This window comes from Lepisma saccharinum, chromosome 23, assembly GCF_977018435.1.
Source record: "Lepisma saccharinum chromosome 23, izLepSacc3.1, whole genome shotgun sequence".
NCBI lineage: Eukaryota > Metazoa > Arthropoda > Insecta > Zygentoma > Lepismatidae > Lepisma > Lepisma saccharinum.
In genome coordinates, this window is record NC_139251.1 from 26,571,730 (window position 1) to 26,595,530 (window position 23,801).

At 39.2% G+C, this 23,801-nt stretch overlaps 1 protein-coding gene across 4 annotated transcripts in view; it reads left to right on the forward strand.

Annotated features, from left to right (window-relative positions):
- The first annotated feature begins 9,431 nt into the window (after positions 1–9,431).
- raw (NDT-like domain-containing protein raw) overlaps positions 9,432–23,801 on the forward strand; it is a 261,149-nt gene continuing 246,779 nt past the window's right edge. For all 4 annotated transcript variants that reach the window (XM_083144445.1, XM_083144449.1, XM_083144447.1 and 1 more), the window contains exon 1: positions 9,432–9,573. The gene's annotated coding sequence lies outside the window, so the exon portion shown is untranslated. The remainder of the gene's footprint in view (positions 9,574–23,801) is intronic.

Consider the following 23,801-nt stretch of genomic DNA (forward strand, 5'->3'; position numbering starts at 1 on the left):
CGCACCCAGCCTATGGGTATCTGAGAGCAACCTTGGGGGATGAAGGCTGCCGGAGCATGGTGCTGATCACATCACCTGCAAAATAGTTCGAGATCAAGAATCTTTGGGGCCCACCACACCACTATGTGTGACTTCATGGCACGGTGCTATATACACGGGGGAATTTACATTACCTTTACCTATGGAACTCACCCAGGGTGATGATGAAGCGCGAGAATACATGTTGCTAAATTCCACTGAGTCTATGTTTTCGTTGTAAAGTAAGTTTATAGACATTCCAACACATTTATCCCTTCTAGGTGATTCACAAAAGACTTCTTCGACATTATTGAATGATGTGGATGTAGACTCAGCATCACTTGAGAGTTCACAAGGGGATGTGAAATCAGTACCTGGAAGAACGTTTGCAATAAGGACGAAGCAAGGAATTTTCACAATTCTCGCAAGAGTCACTGCGCGACTTTTTGCAAAAGAAAATTGCAAAATTGAACTTTGCGGCCGCTTAGATTGTGTTTGGAATGTTGTGTTTTTCTTCATGCTGCATGGGAATAATAATCCAAATTATTATTATTATTATTATTATTATTATTATTATTACTGTCGCAGATCTTTGACTGTGATAAATTAGCCATTTTTAATTTTTTCTACAGCATTTTCCATAATATTTCAAGACCTCAAGGGGGGGTTTAAACCCGGTAACCCCCCCTTGCGTACGCCACTGTTCTCGAGGTCAGTCGCCAAAAGGGCAGTAGTCAAAAATCTTACATTATTTAATCATGGGAAGGCTATATCAGGGAACCCATTAAGTCCACTTTATGCACAGATAGGCCAATTTGAAATGGACCTTAGAGTTTAAAATGGGACCTGAGTCCTGAAGCACTGAGTGCTTCCACTGGGGCCCCTTAATTACAAGGCGACGACGTTGCTACTATATAAAAAAAAATAATACCCCATAGGGAAGAGGTTCCTTTTATGCAGCAATGCAAATTCTTCAATTTTTACTGTGGTGCAGGCCCGGTGTGTGTTGCATGGGCGCTCAGGGCCTCGCGCTTCCGAAATATATTATTCAATCGTTTATTCATTAATTTATTGTGCAAGCGCGATCACATTCAAAAGTCAAAAAAGGTTTACTTCCATCTTATGCTCGGATAAACTAAGATAGTGCTGGATCAGGCACGTATATAGAAATATGTTTGGGGGGGGTCCGAACCAAGGGTCTCAGGAATAATAATAATAATTATATTAAATCAAATTAATACTAATTACAATACATAAATTAATATTATATTATTATTATACGAATAGGTAAAAAGAGTGTATATATATAAGAATAGAGATATAACAGCGCATATTCATTACGTAGCTTACCTGTAGTTAAGATCGGAATAATTTGCATAAAAACAAGTGCCCTGGCAATGAAATTAATGACAAATAGATGAATAATTGAATATTTATCGAATATCAAAAATGATGGTACATGTATTAGTTGGAGAAAAGCAAGTTTCGGATTAATATTTTATGCATATTATTTTGAGTAGTAGTGTACATAAATCTTCTTTGTAATGAAATTAATAACCATCGATTATGCAACAAATGCTAATATTTTCATTACTTAATTTGAGTACTTGGTAAGTCTTTCGAGGGGTCCGGACCAGTGGACCCCCCTAAATACGCCCTTCCTGTCCTTCAAAGCCGTATGATTCCAATATAATCCTTGTCTTCCAATAAGTTCAGAGGAAATTATGCAACAAATGCTAAACAAATATATTTTCATTTAATTTTCGTACTTAATCAGTCTTTTTGGTCGGGAAGGAGGTTGTCCGGACCCCCTAAATACGTCTTTCCTGTCCTTCAAAGCCGTATGATCCCAATATAATTCTTGTCTTCCAGAGGAAATTATACTGATATTTCTGTAGATCACCGCAGTGGCGATTCCTCCATGGAGGAAGTGAGGAAATTTCTACAGTTTCATTTATACTTATTTCCAGTTTTCTACTTTTTAAGAGTTTAATGAGCGTTATAAATTTTTGAGGGCAATCAAGGCTCGCTACTCGACTGTCAAGAGACAATGTGCTAGCTATCACCCGTTCGTTCCAGATCTGTTGCCCAAAGACGTGAGGACGACCGTCTTTGCCTGCCGCTGAGGAACCTTTCTCGTTATCCTACAGGCAGATGGGTGAGGGATAGCGGAAGGGAGGGCGGGGGTACGCGGGGGGGCTGCCCAGTTATACGGTCCGCGAGGAAGGGCCCGTGGGTTCCTCAACAGTCATGCCAACTCTAGCATAATGGTTCCTAACCTAGCAAAATTTAAACTTCTGGCACCTAACACTCTGTGTTTGGCATAATGGGAAATCCAGCATCATCTCAAAAACGGGCGTCCTTGGAAAACAGAGAAATTGAATTCTAATGAAGATATTTTGAGGAAATATTTGTTTTTAAGAAAATCTCCAGATCTTGTTTGTACTTCTCTAGCGGACTTGTTTAAAACAAAAGGAAGTAACAAGGGAGGAACATTTCATAAAAGGAAATCGGTAGAGAGTTGGAGGTCACAAATAAAACAAATGGACGCCGTTACCAGTCATGGAATTTTCTTCAACTTTTTTCAAGCACTATGCTAAACCCATTTTTTTGTTCAATGGTCGAAATTGCTAACGTTGCTTAACTACAATAAATAATCAATAACGCAGTTCACAACTCCAAAATAGCAAAATAAAATTGAACTTAAAAACTACTACAGTCATCAGAAAATGATAATAATAAATTAATAATAATTGGATAATAATAATAAACCCTAGCATAATTTTATAACATTTTAATTAATTTATGAGTTGAAACAGCACCTTTTCTTATCAGGAGGTTGCTATTGGCAAAGCTGTTCTTAATCCACATTAGAGAACATTACAAATCCAATGGCTAATCCAAGGTACAGGCCATACATGTCACTGTGTAATTGAACGCATTTTCGAAAACTTTCCTCGGTCTGTTTACGATAACTTCCTACACCCCAAAAATTCCACGAGTCGCTACTGGATCACCGTTTCAGAGGGGTGTCCCGATCGTCCCGTCGATATTATTTTAAAAAACACTAATTGTCCAGTTTCATAACAATTAAGGAGTTAACTTGAAAACCACATCTAAAATTGAGAGACAGTTCATGCTAAAAATAATTGATGGAATTTCTAAACTTGCGTCATGCCAACACAGTGGCAAAACAGCTGGACTGCGTCTCAAGCACTTCATGACAATGAAAATGTTCCATTGTCGTCGATAATGTTTGAGCAGACAGCAGTTTACTGTTTAAGTTTGTTCGCGAGCGAGTCTCTATAGCTTTTTGTACAAAAATTATGTACATTCGAAGTATCGGTTGAGTGACTTTTTCGACACCCTGTACTTCTGGAATTCCTCAACTTCAAAGTAGGACTAACATCAAAGGTTGATCAAAAGGGGAAGAGAAACACTGCGCAAGTCGAACCGAGATTTTAATAATTCCTTTTGTCAACGGGAGATCACATTTCATTTATTTTTTTATTGATGTATTATTTATGTGACCCATATTTTAATAAATAATAATAACAATACGTTAATTATAACAGTTTTATAATTACTCCTAAGCGATTTTTCTGGAGCGGAAGGGAGTAAACTGACCTCCTTGCGATGTCACTTCTTGGGTCAAAGTATTATGGTCACCCTAGCAAGCACCCCTTCGCACCCCCATGGCGACGCGTCTGCAGTTGCCACTACGTCATATTCGAATACAATGGAAGGAAGAAAAGAAAGGAAACCTACATCAGCAATACAAATACACCTCCATTTGAAACCAGCATAATAATTAATGCTGAAATAAACGAGACCGAAGTTTCAAAAGGGTACAGCAAGACATGGCAACAATCAGTTGCGTGCCCAAGACGGGGATGGTGGGGGCAGTGGCGTGCCCAATGGGGTTGATGGGGGTTATAACCCTCCTTTCGCCCAGTATTCCTAAGAAAAGAACGTCAAAGGTAGAAAAATATGACAAAATAAGGGCTGACTACCAAGAAAAAGTATACATAACCCCTCCCTTTCGAAAATCCTGGGCACTCCACTAGGTGGGGGCATCATAACCGCCCCCTTTTGGCCCTGCATAATGACATCAAAATAACAGTAATCTCTTAGCTTAAATTGCTACATGATTTTGCAATATATTTCCTACTTTTAATATGTTATGCAGTAGTAACTTCAATTAATCCTTGACAACAATTCTTTTAAAACAAATAGTCACGCACCTGGTCGAGGCACGTAGTGAATTGAATCCCACTTTAAACTGTAGGCCCAGTACTTAGGCGCCGACTCCATGGGGCTTGGGGGGCTCGAGCCCCCTCCCACCAATGTTAACGATGTGGGGGCAGAGCCCCCCAAATAATTTTGCTTTAGAGGATCTAATGTATTATCTTGCTTCTCTTGTAAAGTTTACTCTGAATTTTGCCACATGAACTTAACTTTAGACACATTTGAAATGTTCTAGACCATCAACTTTGGGGGGGGGGGGGCTATGACCAAAGACAGCAAAACACATGACTTATTACTATATACTAAATATGTAATAATGAGTATTGTTAAAATTTTTACTAAAAAGATTGATTGATTTAGTTTATTTTACTTCGCGTTTTGTGCCTCTTGGCTAATTTGCGAAGATGGGGATGAGTGATGAAATGATGAAATTGATGAATGGACATTCACAAACAACCAAGCCCGAAGGGATTCGAACCCGGGACCCTTGGCGTCGCAGCGCGATGTGCTAACCGCTCGGCCACAGGGTTGGGCTTACTAAAAAGAGTTTCAAAAGACGATGTGCATGAACTACGTAGGATAGAGGATGGGACGTTCGGGCTACAAATGGCTCTCACATGACATTCAGAACGAGATCATTGATATATTAGGGAGATCTGTTTTGCGCTCCGTGGTAGCAGATATTAAAAGTCGGGAATATTTTGCTATTATGGTTGACGAAACTTGTGACATATCCATCCGTGGACAATTAATATTCTGCATTCGAACTGTGAATGAAATGATATTTTTGAGGAATTCATTGGCTTTTATGAGATTTCGAACACTGGGGCCAAAACTTAAAAAGGGAGAGAGATTGAGTGATTCATTAATTTATTTCAGTGATCAGAGTCCCCCCCCAATAATTTTGACAAGTCGGCGCCCCTGGCCCAGTCCCGATTAGCCTTTCTGTGTATAAAGTGACTTAAAAACTAACTCAAACATATATCCACGCTTATGTAATCAGGAATAAGGTGTTGCTGCTAATTAAGGGGACGCCCCGGGCAGTCGCCCAGCCCCTGCGGACAACAATGCATCTTGTCCATTTTTGGCAAGTATATGCCATGCCACCACCACTATTTCATTAGATTTTGATATTTTTCCTGATCAGACCGATCGGAGGCAGAGAAGTCGGCGGAAGAATAAAATGTGAAGAAATTGGAAAAAATCGCCACTCCAGGCATCGGCATCATATTCAGTGAATATTATTGTGTTTGCAAAGAAATACATCTAAAAGCTTTCTGCGCTTTACTCGCAAAACAATTAATTTCGTAGACCAAGAAATTTATATTTGTTGTCTACAAATAGAAATGACCTCTCTGACGGCGTAGTAGTAACGTCGTCGCCTTGTTATCAAGGGGTCCCGAGTTCGATGCACGGTGGACGTACATGAGACAGTATAGTTCGGATTCCACTTTAAACTGCAGGTCCAGTCCGATTAGCCTACGTGTGCATAAAGTGGACTTAAAACAACAATTCAAACAGAAATGAACATCCAAATATTTTCAATGCTGATTTATAAGGTCAACTAAATATACTAATTTGTCCTGGCGTTCGTTGTATTGCGTGTGTGTATTAAAATGTCGTTCTCTATTTTTACGACGTTGTATTAGAAATACTTGTTGCAAATTGTAATAATAACTCTACTTAATAACTTGTTCAGGGCTTCCCCGATGGCGCAGTGGAAGCGTCGTTGCCTTGTAATCAAGGGGTTCCGGGTTCGATACCCGGTGGAGGCACATAGTGGTTCGGATCCCACTTTAAACTGTAGGTGCCGGTCCAAATTAGCCTCACTGTGCATAAAGTGGACTTAAAATACCAAATCAACCAATCAAATCAATAACGCATTACAAATTACGGTACCCATATAACAGGGAAAGCAGTAATGACAAATGTGAATTTTGAAAATAAATATTTTTCACTCTGGTTGGTTGTTTGCGAATGCAAAGAACGATGCACAGGTTGAGATAAGTAAAAATTCTTAGCTGAGGGAATGCTTGTCAACTTTCAGGATATATGGAGGGCGCTTGTGTGGATTAACATGGAGATACTGTTGTAGGTAGGGGACTAGCACGAACAGTATTTTCTTTCAGAGGCGGCTGCGTTCTAGGGGAAGCGGGTTAGACAATAGAATACAGTGCGTTTCTAAAGTCTCCGAACTCTGACTCTAAAAATTCATTGTTGAGCAACAATGCAATTTTTTTAGAAACTGTTGCTTGTGATTGTTTGTTGGTGTTGTTGGAACATACAAATCAACACTAGACGACAATGAACAACGATGCATGCGCAGTACAGTAGGCAGCAAGAATGAAAGCCAGATGTCTAGTTGAAAACGCTCACGAATTCAGTTCACCATGAGTCTTACACGGGAGCAGAGGGTTGCTGTTTTGGAAGCTTACTTTCAAGTTAAATCATACGAACGCTGTATAGAGATCTTTCATAGGAGATATCCCAACGCTCCTTCACCTGAAAAAACAACAGTGTATGATTTAATATAAAGGTTTCGCGAAACAGCATGGCCGTATTTAGAGGGGGGGTTTCTAGGGTTCAACCCCCCCCGAAACTTCTGACATGTTGGATTAATGGAAGTTCAGAAACCAAAATCTGTAACAAATTTTCAATTTTTTTTCCGAAGCATCACAAAAATACATGGAGACAATGTTGAAACGATCGAGCTAGAATTTTCATACATTTGGAATTCTGGAACTTGAGTGAAACAGGATTTATTCTCAGAATCGTAGCCCACCCGCGACCCCACCATTATCACTTCTGTTGTCATCTTTCCAGTGTTGCTCCCGCATCACAAGGAATATAGACTGAAGATTCCCTTATGATTGTCCCAAAATTCCCTTTCCAGCTTTTAAATTCCCTGTCCGATAAAGTCGAAAATCCCCCTAGATGGGAGTTCAAACCTAGGATCTCCAGTTTTGTAGCACATTACGTTCGCGATTTAGGTTACAATCCATGCACCAGGCTAAGTTTTTAAAAAGAATAACAGGTTCCACACTTTTCAGAATTCCAAAAATTTAATTTTAAAGTCCAACAACAAAAACTTTATGACTAAAATTTCCATCTAACTTTTAAAGCTTTTCTCTTGAAGGTATCTAAAGTTTAATGACGAAGTATAATAATTGTGCATTTCCGTACACACTGTATGAAACGTAAAAAAAAAAAAAAAAAAAAAAAAAAAAAAAAAAAAAAAAAAAAAAAAAAAAACTTGTGCTGGATATTCACTCATCTGCTGGATTGAGTAAGCCCCCTCAAGGATATAACAATAATATAATATTTATTATTATTAGTATTATTATTATGGAATAAAATTGTTTTACTATGAAATTTTAATTATTATTGTACAATTATTGTTATTATTTCTATTATTCAAATTTCTGGCGATGCCCATGGGAACAATTATGAATGAACCCCTCCCGAAATTTTTTCCTGCCTACGGCCATGCGAAACGGGAAACGTTGTAGATAAGCCAAGGAGCGGACGATCATCAATTTTCACAGAAGACTTTCTTGTGGATGTTGGTGAAAAATTGCAGAACTCCCCTAGGAAGTCTCTGAGGCGGCTTTCACAAGAGGTAGGAAAATATTTGTCATCCTGTCACAGGGCTGCAAAACGTCTGAAGTTCCGAGCATACAAGGTGCGAGTAGTTCAAGAGCTACGCCCGTTGGATTTCGAGAAACGCAGAAATTATTGTCAGTAGTTTAATAGATTTACGCGGAACAATGTGGTCAACAAACTGAACAAAACATTTTTCAGTGATGAGGCCTGGTTCCATTTGTGTGGATACGTGAATAGTCGGAATACTCGGATATGGGCTACAGAAAATCCTCATGCATTACATGAAGTTCCACTTCATTCTGAGAAAGTGGGGGTATGGTGCGCAATTTCAAGGAGAAGAATTGTGGGTCCAATTTTTTTCAACACGACTGTTGATTCAGAAGTGTATGGTAACATCATCACTCAATTTGTAGCTTTGCTTGAGGAAGCCGAACGTTACTGTTGGTTCCAACAGGATGGAGCAACGAGCCATACCATATTCTATGGACATACATCAAATGAGTCAATGGAGATGCTCAGACATTTCTTTGGGGATCGATTGATATCGAAAACTTTGTGGCCGCCTCGCTCGCCAGACTTAAGCCCTCCAGACTTTTATTTGTGGGGCTATCTTAAGAACATAGTGTACAAAAACAATCCAAGGACAATCCAGGACCTACAGGAGAATATAACCAAAGCAGTGAGCAACATCCCGGTCACAACGCTGCACAAAGTGGCCTCCAATATGTGTCGTCGTGTTAACTTGTGCCTAAAAGTTGATGGTAAACATTTTCAACATCTTCTCTAAATGTTAAACTTTGTTGTTCATCCTTATGTAAGAACAAACTCTTGTCACATGTAAATATTTTCATGTTATAATAATTGAAATGTGAAGATTTTATAATTGTTTATCATTTTCTTAAATTGGAGTTCGGGGACTTTAGAAACGCACTGTATTTCCTAATTATCATTTTGAACCTTTGTATTGAAAGTTGCTCAACGACCGCGGAAATGGTAATCAGCAGGGATTATTTTATGGACGTTTTGCATGTATTACTTTCCTTTCCCCCTAATTATTTACTGCTTACAGTTGGAAATTTTGAAAAAAATCAAGATTTCGGAGAAATTATGTAGCCATATCAGGTCCCCCTGCATACGCCAGCAGACGAGGAGATGCTTATTCAAATTATCCTAGCTGAGGAGATTCTTGATTAAAGTTTTCTTAAGTAATGGTTTAGCATCTACCGTGTCCCCCACCCTCTTACTTCGAGCACTGACAGAGAATTTGTCAAATATTTCGGGGGTGGGGCAGAGTCCATTTTTTTTCCTAGCCAGCTAGTGCGCATATAAAGTGGAGTGTGCTAAATCTCACGACTGCGTTTATCTGGAAATGTATCATAGAAATGTAGGGTAGGCGGGAAATTTGTAAGTGCCCCTGTTTCCTCCACTGGCAACGCCGTGAGAATACCAATGAAAATATACTTTCATTAACAGTCAGGCTGTTTTTAATATGAACCTCTTGGGCTTGACATAATGTTATAAATTCAAGATACCAGAATTAATTAATTAATGTTTTCGTGCGCCAGTCCTGTGGTGCTGACTTCACAGCTAAATAACTTACTGGTGGAAAATTTGAATTAAGTGCAAAGTTGAAACCATGTCTAGTAATTGTAAATTAAAATGACATGAAGTTTGAAGTCATTGAAGAAATGGTGTGTTTTAGAGGTATGGGTAAAATTTACGTTTCCCCAAAACGTCTTTTTTCAATTTTACAGGAGAAATTACTTACCGAAATGCGTTTATTTATACTTTAGGAAGGTCTTGGAAGTTTGCTTTCAACTCGTTGAATTTTTTTTGCCGATAAATCATGTAATTTTCGACATTAATGTCGCTCCGATGCATGAAAGCTGTTCCCTTGATGTCCGTCTACTACGTGAACCAAATATTTGCGAGCGTCTCATGACGTAACAACCGGTCAGTGTTTCCAAACGCGCGGTTTTGTAACTGTGTAACAGTTCTAGAACGTAAATAAACGCGAGTTACTGTTCATCATTTCTGATTACGAACTTGCGACAACATAACGTGCACAGGATCAGTGGCGTGCTCAATGTGAGGTTGATGGGGGTGATAACCCCCCCCTTTCGCCCAGTATCTCTAAGGCTATTTATGAATGGTTCGTGGGCTATTTATGTATGGTTCGTGGGGCTATCCGTGAATGGTTCGTGGGGCTATCTGTGAATGGTTCATGGGGCTCTTTTTCACTATTGAAACCTTTGCGTGGCCCTACTAACCTATCCACGCGCCAATCGTTCGTGGGGCTAGCGCCAATGGTTCGTGCGGCTATCTTTTTCACTATTGAAACCTTTGCGTGGCCCTACTAACCTATCCACGCGCCAATGGTTCGTGGGGCTAGCGCCAATGGTTCGTGGGGCTATATTTTTAACTATTGAAACCTTTGCGTGGCCCTACTAACCTATCCACGCGCCAATGGTTCGTGCGGCTATCTTTTTCACTATTGAAACCTTTGCGTGGCCCTACTAACCTATCCACGCGCCAATGGTTCGTGGGGCTAGCGCCAATGGTTCGTGGGGCTATCTTTTTCACTATTGAAACCTTTGCGTGGCCCTACTAACCTATCCACGCGCCAATGGTTTCAGTTGCTTTGTTTTATTTCAATCACTTATCGCACAACACTCTTGCTACCTTGCGTTCTGACGTCAGCAGACTGAAGTTTATTTTTAGGCTAAAGGCCTATGTTGTTATCCATATCATTAAAATTTCAGTAACCACCAAACGTCTCTAATTCCCTTATTTTCGTATTTTCCACATTCATACTTACGTATTCTCCATACTAGTACCTAGATATTTTGCTATGAAGAAGGTCGCAACACTGCATAACCACTGATCATGGACTACGCTAGTCAAGATTTCTCCGCCATATCGCGTGTAACGCAAGCAAAAGCGAAGAAAATAAAAATACTCCATATTTCGAAAATTGAGATTATTTGCCTGCAAAAAACGAAACGCGAAATAGAAGAACCCTTACGAATGCAGAATATGTAAGTTTCAATGTGAAAAATAAGAAAATAAGGGAATTAGAGAAGTAAATAGAAAAGCGCGACAGCGATACAACTGCGCAGTGTTGCAACCCAGCGAGAGGGATAGCGGGAGGGATTTTCAAAACCAGCGAGAGGGATAGCGGGAGGGCTTTTCCATTCATTTGCTTGCAATACGTGTAATTAGTGACGCGTAATTATCAATACGTGTAATTAGTGACGCGTAATTATTAATACGTATTATTGATACGTAATTTCATAACATTTCTACATGTTGCTTCAAGAATGAAATATTTCCGCTTCCTGACTGAAATATTTCCTCAAGGCGATTTCTGAAGCTTCGATGCAGGCCGATGTTCGCGCCGCGATTTCTCAAGAAGCGGTCAGCGACTCAAAATGATACACACATGTATCGATAGAATAAACATTAACCTACCCAATTCATATTTTTGGTCCACCAATTTTCTTCAAAATCACGTTTTTTGAACCCACAATCTTCAGATCACAGAATACTTCTTCAATAAGCAGGCCAATGTTCGCGCCGCGATTTCTCAAGAAGCGGTCAGCGACTCAACATGATACACACATGTATCGATAGAATAAACATTAATCTACCCAATTCATATTTTTGGTCCACCAATTTTCTTCAAAATCACGTTTTTTGAACCCACAATCTTCAGATCACAGAATACTTCTTCGATAAGCAGGCCAATGTTCGCGCCGCGATTTCTCAAGAAGCGGTCAGCGACTCAACATGATACACACATGTATCGATAGAATAAACATTAATCTACCCAATTCATATTTTTGGTCCACCAATTTTCTTCAAAATCACGTTTTTTGAACCCACAATCTTCAGATCACAGAATACTTTTTCGATAAGCAGGCCAATGTTCGCGCCGCGATTTCTCAAGAAGCGGTCAGCGACTCAACATGATACACACATGTATCGATAGAATAAACATTAATCTACCCAATTCATATTTTTGGTCCACCAATTTTCTTCAAAATCACGTTTTTTGAACCCACAATCTTCAGATCACAGAATACTTCTTCGATAAGCAGGCCAATGTTCGCGCCGCGATTTCTCAAGAAGCGGTCAGCGACTCAACATGATACACACATGTATCGATAGAATAAACATTAATCTACCCAATTCATATTTTTGGTCCACCAATTTTCTTCAAAATCACGTTTTTTGAACCCACAATCTTCAGATCACAGAATACTTTTTCGATAAGCAGGCCAATGTTCGCGCCGCGATTTCTCAAGAAGCGGTCAGCGACTCAACATGATACACACATGTATCGATAGAATAAACATTAATCTACCCAATTCATATTTTTGGTCCACCAATTTTCTTCAAAATCACGTTTTTTGAACCCACAATCTTCAGATCACAGAATACTTCTTCGATAAGCAGGCCAATGTTCGCGCCGCGATTTCTCAAGAAGCGGTCAGCGACTCAACATGATACACACATGTATCGATAGAATAGACATTAATCTACCCAATTCATATTTTTGGTCCACCAATTTTCTTCAAAATCACGTTTTTTGAACCCACAATCTTCAGATCACAGAATACTTTTTCGATAAGCAGGCCAATGTTCGCGCCGCGATTTCTCAATAAGCGGTCAGCGACTCAACATGATACACACATGTATCGATAGAATAAACATTAATCTACCCAATTCATATTTTTGGTCCACCAATTTTCTTCAAAATCACGTTTTTTGAACCCACAATCTTCAGATCACAGAATACTTCTTCGATAAGCAGGCCAATGTTCGCGCCGCGATTTCTCAAGAAGCGGTCAGCGACTCAACATGATACACACATGTATCGATAGAATAAACATTAATCTACCCAATTCATATTTTTGGTCCACCAATTTTCTTCAAAATCACGTTTTTTGAACCCACAATCTTCAGATCACAGAATACTTCTTCGATGCAGGCCGATGTTCGCGCCGCGATTTCTCAAGAAGCGGTCAGCGACTCAACATGATACACACATGTATCGATAGAATAAACATTAACCTACCCAATTCATATTTTTGGTCAACCAATTTTCTTCAAAATCACGTTTTTTGAACCCACAATCTTCAGATCACAGAATACGTCTTCGATAAGCAGGCCAATGTTCGCGCCGCGATTTCTCAAGAAGCGGTCAGCGACTCAATATGATACACACATGTATCGATAGAATAAACATTAATCTACCCAATTCATATTTTTGGTCCACCAATTATCTTCAAAATCACGTTTTTTGAACCCACAATCTTCAGATCACAGAATACTTCATCGATAAGCAGGCCAATGTTCGCGCCGCGATTTCTCAAGAAGCGGTCAGCGACTCAACATGATACACACATGTATCGATAGAATAAACATTAATCAACCCAATTCATATTTTTGGTCCACCAATTTTCTTCAAAATCACGTTTTTTGAACCCACAATCTTCAGATCACAGAATACTTCTTCGATAAGCAGGCCAATGTTCGCGCCGCGATTTCTCAAGAAGCGGTCAGCGACTCAACATGATACACACATGTATCGATAGAATAAACAATAATCTACCCAATTCATATTTTTGGTCCACCAATTTTCTTCAAAATCACGTTTTTTGAACCCACAATCTTCAGATCACAGAATACTTCTTCGATAAGCAGGCCAATGTTCGCGCCGCGATTTCTCAAGAAGCGGTCAGCGACTCAACATGATACACACATGTATCGATAGAATAAACATTAATCTACCCAATTCATATTTTTGGTCCACCAATTTTCTTCAAAATCACGTTTTTTGAACCCACAATCTTCAGATCACAGAATACTTTTTCGATAAGCAGGCCAATGTTCGCGCCGCGATTTCTCAAGAAGCGGTCAGCGACTCAACATGATACACACATGTATCGATAGAATAAACATTAATCTACCCAATTCATATTTTTGGTCCACCAATTTTCTTCAAAATCACGTTTTTTGAACCCACAATCTTCAGATCACAGAATACTTCTTCGATAAGCAGGCCAATGTTCGCGCCGCGATTTCTCAAGAAGCGGTCAGCGACTCAATATGATACACACATGTATCGATAGAATAAACATTAATCTACCCAATTCATATTTTTGGTCCACCAATTTTCTTCAAAATCACGTTTTTTGAACCCACAATCTTCAGATCACAGAATACTTCTTCGATAAGCAGGCCAATGTTCGCGCCGCGATTTCTCAAGAAGCGGTCAGCGACTCAACATGATACACACATGTATCGATAGAATAAACATTAATCTACCCAATTCATATTTTTGGTCCACCAATTTTCTTCAAAATCACGTTTTTTGAACCCACAATCTTCAGATCACAGAATACTTTTTCGATAAGCAGGCCAATGTTCGCGCCGCGATTTCTCAAGAAGCGGTCAGCGACTCAACATGATACACACATGTATCGATAGAATAAACATTAGTCTACCCAATTCATATTTTTGGTCCACCAATTTTCTTCAAAATCACGTTTTTTGAACCCACAATCTTCAGATCACAGAATACTTTTTCGATAAGCAGGCCAATGTTCGCGCCGCGATTTCTCAAGAAGCGGTCAGCGACTCAACATGATACACACATGTATCGATAGAATAAACATTAATCTACCCAATTCATATTTTCTGTCCACCAATTTGCTTCAATTATGAAGATGAAACATGTATTATGTATTATGTTCTTAAACTGATGAAGTGCTAAGTTTTAATTAAGGGACTATCATTATGCATGGAAGCCAATGATTTTACTAGTATGATGAAACAGACTGATTTTGGTATATCTGTGGTATATCTCTGTTTCTTTCGGTGAAAGAAACAAATTCCTTTGCATGAGAGGCAGCCACCTCTTCCCTCATTATATTCTCCTGTGAAAGACGGGAGCTAGTCTTGAAGCGGAAAGTCTTTTGACCTTGACAAGGAAGGACATCTGAACCTCTGAACCCCCTGTGGGGATTATCTGCTAGCTTAGCATGCTTTCCTTCTTGGCGTTTCGATGGGGACGTAATTAAATTGAAAACGATCCCGTTAACCTTCTATAGTGTTATGGTATTACATCCGAAATTGCTCAACTACTTTATAACCCTTGGCTGATTTACCGGGCTACAATGGCAGGTGCTTTACCCCTCCCACCAAGTCCCATGATTAAATATATAATGAAAAGTGATGAATGACAATTGTTCCCCACGAACGGAGAGACGTTCGAGCAACATAAAAATAAGTTCCTTCAAAAATATCCTTTCAGACTGTGAGGTTTAGTACTTTAGTATCTCGTCCTCCCGAGATATAGTCGCTGGCTACTCTTGTCCTACCGCCTACAGTACAATTAGTCGATATGTTAAAAGTTGAAATGTATCACAACTGAATATGGAATCCAGGCTATCTTGAATACACGTCGATAATATTAGTATACTGACAACATTAGTACCCACCATGAACTGCAATTGCGGTGATGCCCATTTTTTGCAAAGAACAATAATTGAAAAAAGAGAGGGCCGCGGCCGTGTAGTCGGAATGGCGTCTGACGCGTGATACCCGGCTTCGATTCAAATCATTGGGCACTCAAATCGATGTGTGCCAGAAGGCAACGCTGAGGGATAAAGGCGGCTAGACCGTGGTTACAGCGCCAAGGCGCTGTACCGTGGTACTGATTATATAACCTCCAAAATGGCCGATACCGTGTGGGGCCCTAACCCATATCCTCTAAATGTGTCTTCATGGAACGGTGCTATATGCACGGGGAACTTTACATTTCACCTTTTTTAAAAGAAAGGAGATAATTTATTTTGTACTTCGCTCAAACATGGGTCTCGGAGTCTCCCTCGGACCCTAGTTTGCCGTAAAGGGAGAATCTTGCACCACTATAGGCATTGAACTGGTTACGTAAATCATTTTGCAAAATATTATGGGCACTACCAACAAATAATATCTATATGTTAATATTTATCGTTAAAATCATTTACGTGACACTCAACAAACAAAAAGGAACTCTTGATTAATGATCGATTACTGCTGTTACACTGTTACTAATGTCTTGTATTAACTTTCGCATTAGTTTTATGGGGGAATTTTGTATGCTATTTACAGGATCTGCGGAGCTCTTTGCACTGAGCAAAATCCCGCAAAACCTCGTTATCTTTCAAACTGGGTGGCAACAATGGTTTACTTTCCCTTGGTAGATAAGATTCAGCATAGTGCGGGGTAAAAGTGGCATACACTTCTTACCGTATTTGTGCGGTAAATAATTCATAACATTTGAGATATTTACAGTTGACAGGACGCCTGTCTACACGGATCGTACTCCAAATTTTGTTCCTTTCCAACAGAAATAATACTCGTCAGTAGGCAGCAGGCCCGTACCTAGATTTTTTTAGGGATGGCCAGATTAGAATATGTGTGTCTGTGTGTGTGTGCGCGCGTGTGGCGGACTTCACCGACGGCATAGTGGTAACGTGGTGGCCTTGTAATCAAAGGGTTCCGAGTTCGATACCAAGTGGAGGCTAATAGTGCTTCGGGCTCCACTTTAACTGTAGGTCCAGCCCTGAATAACCTTTGTGTGCATAAAATCGATTGAAAATCTAACTCAAACAAACACACATATATGTGGTATTCATAAACCATCAAATTAATATCTGGCCGGCCCCAGTGGCAGAGTGGTAGTAAGCACATCACGCTACGACGCCAGGGGTCCCGGGTTCGAATAACGGCCTGGGCATGGATGTTTGTGAGTATCCATTCATCAATTTCATCATATCATCACTCATCTCCATTTTCGCAAATAGGTCAAAAGTGGGTGGCACAGCAAGCGAACTAAAATAAAGCAAATCAATCAATCAAAAATCACAAACCTTTACTAACATGTTCAAAATGTCAAGAAATTATGAAATATTTGAAAAGTTTGTATTAAGTGTGAGATTTTATTTAATTCTTGCTTTCTATTAACAATGATCAATAAGATTTCATACTTCTATTAGTCTTGCATTCGTGTTTTACTTTGATTGGATATATGTTGCTATTGTTGTAAAACTGTTAGTGGTTGCTCGAATGGAAATATTTCTTTGTCTGCGCGCAGTGCCGGATCTACAAGCCACAAAATCCAGAAGTGAGGGGGGGGGGGGAAGTAAGCCTTTAGGGGCCCTCATCCATGTGCATAGTAGAGGGTTCGTATATGTGTATGTAAAAACTAAACGTAGTTACTCAGGGGTACAGAATGGAATATAATACGTGTATATACAGTTAAGGTAAAGTTAAAGTTCCCTGTGCATAAAGCACCGTACCATGAAGGCACATTTAGGGTATGTGGGCACCACATATTTTCGATGTCGACCACTTTGGAGGTGATGTGATCAGCACCACGCTGCGGCCACCTTTACCCTCCACCACCGGGTACCAGTTTGTTTGAGGCTGGGTGGGCCCTAGAGCGGCTTGATGCTGGGACAATGCCGGAAAATTTTCGACCATAGATCACCCATCCCGGGTCTCCCGTGTGGCAGATAGGCTAGAATTTCGCGAGAAATGCAGAAGTGAAGGTTTCTTTAACCTATCTTAATCAGGAAAAAGTTATCACTGCATGATTTTAACAAATGTATAATTTTCCAGGTGTGAGAAAACAGTGTCACATATACAGGGTGTCTCATCTAACATTGCGACCTGAAATATTTCGTGAGCAACAACAAACATTGAGAAACTGCTTTCGCAGATATATAGGTATGAGAGGGGCTCATGGAATTAGTGGACACAATACGTTCCAGCTACGTAAGGAAGTACGATTTTCAACACAAACTTAGTTTTTCTTAATGGAAACCCCATTTTGTTTTCAGCTCATTTGAAAGCACGGAAAAAATCATTAAGAATGGCTTTTGTAACAAAGTACACTGATTAACAAAACGTTTGTGATAGTGTACGTACGTCAGAACTGTTGCTGAGAAAATAGTATTTTCAGACTCTGAAAAGGCCGTATGATACTTATCTTGGCGAGTGTAGGAAAAATACAGCACATGCGTGCAGACTGCATGCGCGACGGCATTTGCGCTCGGCTCTGCCGACAGGCATAGTGAAGGATGCGCCTTCACGCTCAACTTCAGGTTACAATTACTTGAGAACTGCTTGACGTATTTCAATGTAACAAAAGCCATTCTTAATGATTTTTTCCGTACTTTCAAATGAGCTGAAAACAAAATGGGGTTTCCATAAACAAACACCAAGTTTGTGTTGAAAATCGTACTTCCTTACGTAGTTGAACGTATTGTGTCCACTAATTTCATGAGCCCCTCTCATAAATTCCGCGCGTTTATTATGTCCCCATCGGCAACCCTTTTATAAAACTTAACACTGACAGCAACAGCAAACAATAGCCAAGCCTCTACCGATAAGCGCGTGCACTCAGACGTTGTTGCCACATTTTCTTTACATTTCTTGTAGTTGCAAGGCGCCTCTCATTATTTTTGCTCCATAACCACGTGCGGGGTTGATTCTTTTTAACTAGTTGTGTTGTGTTATGGTGCTGTTTTGTTGCTTTGTTATATTGTTGTGCTTCTAGTTTTTTCCTTAGACTTTGCATAATGCAAGTTATCACTCACGGCTGCTAGTGAAAATCCTAAGTATGGAGACAAAACTGCAGGATATTATTTCCTTCATGGAGAGCAGAGGTGCCCACCCCCCTCAAAGCCAATGGCGCATTCCCCCCAAAAATCATGTCATGCGCCCCCCAGATTATATCATGTGCCCCCCAAAAAACATCATTCGCACCCTCAAACCATATCGTAATCCCCACAAAGTATTTAATTACGACAGCGTGTCTACCGAAAGTAACTTTTTCTTAGCTTTACAGAACACTATACTTGATCTGCCCTTATTCCCTAAACAGGGGTGCCCATCACTCATGACCACCCCTAAAATCGTTCATAAACGCCTCAAAATAGTTTGGATGAATGTGTAATAGTTGATGTCTATTTGAATGAAATACCATGTTACATTGTCCATATTTTTTGATTTTTCGATTTTCGAAAAAACTTAAAGCTAGCACATTGATTAGTTAAATGTAGTAAATTAAAATATGTAAATATGCATATAAATAGTATTTTTGAGTGGGTTTATAAAACTCAATTTGAGTATTTAACACAAATTGTTACACAACTTAAGATAAAGATAGAATAATTCAACCTTGGCAAACCAAATAATATGCTCCAGCCGTATGGCAGATTCAATTTGTTTCACGAGACATTACAGAACCCTAGCTAGAAATTCTTAACCTCAGGGCGATAATATAACAGGGTTCCTCTTTCAAAGAACTCACCCTCACCCAGTGGCGTGCCCAAGGGGGGGGGTTGGTGGGGGTTATAACCCCCATGTGGCCCAGTATTCCTAAGAAAAAGAATGTCAAAGGTAGGAAAATATAACAAAATCAGGGTTGACTACCAAGAAAATGTATACGTAACCCCTCCCTTTCGACAATCCTGGGCACGCCACTGCCCTCACCCCTCGTTTTCCTCGGGTAAATATAATTATTTTAGTAAAAAACCGTAATCCATAACAATAATTACTTGGATTTTATCTTCAGTGCAAATTTAAAATTTTCCTGTGACAAGTTAGAAATACGGATTCGATATATTTTTGTCCCAAATGATGCACCTGCTTTAAATTAAGCAGTATACCAACACTAAGCATTATATTTTAAGAAGGGATGTCATTAATGAATATCGAGAATATCGCTAATGTCTTGTAATGCAGCTATAGTATGAAACTTCACATTCACCTCAGTAAAGCGCCAAAGACGCATTTTCGCAACACATGATTGCGGGTGAAGCGAGCAAAAAAATGTTTACACCCATTTCTTTGCAGGCTTTCAAGAATATTAATTTAATGGGGTGTCAATACTTCCTTAAGATCCCGAGATATTTTGTCTTTTCCAGCTTCTCTTTTGGCACGTTTGGGGTCGAAAACGTGTACTACATACAATATCGCTAAATACAGTCTCCAAAATTTAATGTTCGAACTCTCTTTCCACTACAGAAATCTCTCGACAATCCAATGTTTAACACTTTATCAAGAGCTTCCTATTTCCTCCTTTAAATTTAATACTCAATCCTGCCACCAAAATTTCCATGCTAGTTTTTAGACAGCATTGCCTCCTCCAAAAAAAAATAATTCTCAGTCTCCACACCAGAATTTCCGCAATAGTCTAAGACAATAGTAATACACAAGAATTGGATACCCCCTCAATTTAATGTTCAATCCCCCTCTAACTAAAATACCAGCCATAATGTAAGACCTAGAGTTGGATACTGCCCCCCCGTTTAATTCAGAATCCCTTCCCCCAGAACCCCCGTGTCAATTAAGGCCTAATATGTAAGAGTTGGATATCCCCCCCCCCCTTTCGATAATACCCTTAAACACTTCCTTTTTAATCTTTATCTGTATTTATTTTCTCTTTCCATATTCTTTAATGTTGTTTCTCTTTCCTTTTTCCTTACAATTTCCTTCTGCTTTTCCTCTTTATCTCTTCAATTTGGCAACATTGCTTTCCTACTCCAGTTTGTTGCTTCTACTTCAAAAGAAAACCGCCAGCTTGGGTGTTTCTTTTCAACAGCCTACCTGTTGACCAATTGTACCCAGCCTAACTCGTTTACATTTTATAGGAGGTGTTAAGGGACTTTTGATTTGATTTATTTTATTTTACTTCGCGTTTTGTGCCTCTTGGCTAATTGACAAAGATGGGGATGAGTGATGAAATTGATGAATGGACATTCACAAACAACCATGCCCGAGCTCGATTCGAACTCGGGACCTTTTATATACACTACTACTCAATATGCATAAAATATTAATCAGAAACTTACTTTAATCAGAGCAGGAAGGACGTATTTAGGGGGTCCGGACCCTCACTCCCCACCCGAAAGACTAATTAAGTGCGAAAATTAAATAATGAAAATATACTCGTTTAGCCTTTGTTGTATAATATCCTCTGAACTTATTGGAAGACAATATTGGGATCATACGACTTTGAAGGTAGAAAGGACGTATTTAGGAGGTCCGGACCCCCGTTCCCACCCGAAAGACTTATTAAGTACGAAAGTTGAGCAATTAGAATATTAGCATTTGTTGCATAATCGATGGTTATTAATTCCCTTTGAACTTTTTAGAAGGCAAGGATTATATTGGGATCATACGGCATTGAATTACATTACAAGGGAAATTTCTGTACATTATTACTCAAAATAAGATTCATAAAATATTACTCAGAAAATTACTTTTCTCCAACTAATTGTAACATCATTTTTGTTATTAGATACATATGCAATTCTTCATCTATTTGACATTAATTTTATTTCCAGGGCACTTGCTTTTATGTAAATTATTCCGATCTTAACTACAGGTAAGCTATGTAATGAATATGCGCTGTTATATCTCTATTCTTATACAGTCTTTTTATCTATTCGTATAATAATAATATAATATTAATTTATGTATTGTAATTATTATAAATTTGATTTAATATAATTATTTTAATTAAAACATTATTATTATTATTCCTGAGACACTTGGTTTGGACCCCCCCCCGAAACATATTTCTAGACACGTGTCTGTATTAAACAGACGAATCATAGGAGTAATCAAGATTCTTGTTCTCGATCTGACAGACACACTTACTCAGAACATTTTTCCTAGCAATGTTGCTTTCACACTAATGATGGCCAAAAAATATCCAGATTCCGAAAAATCTAAAATCTCGATTTGGAAATTTTACTATCTGAATTTCGGGATAGAGGCTTATATATAACCACTTTCCATTTTTCAGGTCAAATTTATTAACAAAGCTCTCAATGTGCTGCACTTTAAGTATCGCTTTTATCCCCCAGAGTTTCCTCCAAGTACCCACTTTATACGATGCTGGATGGGCGCCAGAACCGCTTGAACATGTGCAAAAAATCCAGGTTCTCCCACCGGGGATCGAACCCGAGTCTCCAGAATGGTAGTCAGATCATATACTCCGTAAAAAGAAAAAGTCCGCATTTGGCAACCCTAAGTTCACACGTCTTGCAAGAACACTGTCATTGTCACTAAGCTAGTGTAACTGGGATTATCATTGTAGGAACGGCGCCTTTCTTCAGACTCTTCTTTGCTGTAATTCCTACTAATTCGGATTATAAATCACATTCGTAACACACTGGTTTAAAAAGAAAAATAGCAACCTGAAATTGTCTTTCAGTAGCATTTGCTCGGAACTTCTCATCGGACGGAAATATGCGGTAAACAATATGGGAATTTTTCGTTTATATGTATATATGCAGCGGAGTGAGACATTATTTATTGTCACCCAGACACTACAATATGAAACGCATAAAAAAATTACTGGAAATAAACGAATATAAGCGCAACGAAAGAACATAGAAACAAGTTTCCCTTGCTAAAACTAGCGGATACCAAACTTTCCCCAGCGATCTGTCATTACTAGGACGTCATAGTTTTACAATCACCTTGGCTTGCTCAAAAGGGTCGTTATGAATGAACAGACCTTCCAAAGCAGGCGGCAAACAAGTCAACGGACCTTCGGTAATATTTTACGAGGGGTTCAAGATCTGTAGATCCGGCATTGTCTGCAGAGTTGTAGCTCTAGCTAGAAATTTCAGCGCCCAGGACACGAATATATTTTCACACTTCCTGTACCGAATGTTCACTTCCCCACCTGGATGTAGCTGACACATTTGGATATTAAAGAAATGTTATGTTTGAATCTGATGAAAGTACACCTTTGCATTCAAGAATTATGGCTAATATAAGGACAGTCATTTGTGTAGCCAACTTCGTCTTCATTGTACCAACTCGTTCTTAGCGACTCCGACCCCCTTCCTTGTTCTCTGTTTAGATAAAACCAGTTATTTCAGTGTCAGTCTGTCTGTCTTAGTACATGGTAATTTCAGACCAACATTTTTTGATAAGATGGAATTCTGAGGGGAATTTTTTTTCCAAGAATCACTGCATCATCGGCAAGAGCTGTTATCATCAAGTTGCAAAGGAGATATATTCCGGGAAACAAATGGTTAGATATGTAGGAATCAGGAAACAGGAAACTGATTCTTATCTCCAGACACACGGATTCATCCGGAAAGCTGAAAATGTTCATTCTCAACACATGCAATTTTAGAATAAATACCATCGTTTGACTTAGTGTAAATTCTCTATTTACAGCACAAGGCCATTCAACTACGTTTTTAAAAAACTTAACATTGTTGTATTCAGAGCTGAGTTAATGTAAGATGATGGTTGGACACAGTGATCATTGTTTACCATTTATCCTTATTTTCGAAAAGCGCAAGAGGTAGAAAAGTAACTCTGTCCGGGAAACATTTTTCACAGTAGCCAGAAATCACGTCAGTCACGTAGTTTTGAACAAGGCCATTATGTGGGAAAGGAATATTAAATTGTAAAGTAATTAAAAGTTAATATTATATTCTTTATATAAATTTCAGAAAAATACTTTTTCTGTGAATGGTAAAAGAAGCTTCCACAGCAATCAATTGTTCAATTAATACACTTTTGGTCGCCTTGTCCTTTGGAATTTTGAAACGCATGATATCTTCACAGATAACCGCCTTATCCCTTTCACACGCACAAAAAAAAGATGAGGGTTGTCGTCATTTTGACCGAGTATGAGTTACCAACCAGTTGTCCAATTTGCTTACCATGATTAAGCGAAATTTAGAATTTCCGAAGATCTGACATTTCTTGCGACTCTCAATCTGGCGAATCACTTCAATACAAACAAAGACTTACATTCTTACATTCTTCAATGTGGGACCACCCCATGGCGCAGTGGTAGCGTCGTCGCCTTGTAATCATGGGGTCCCGAGTTCGAT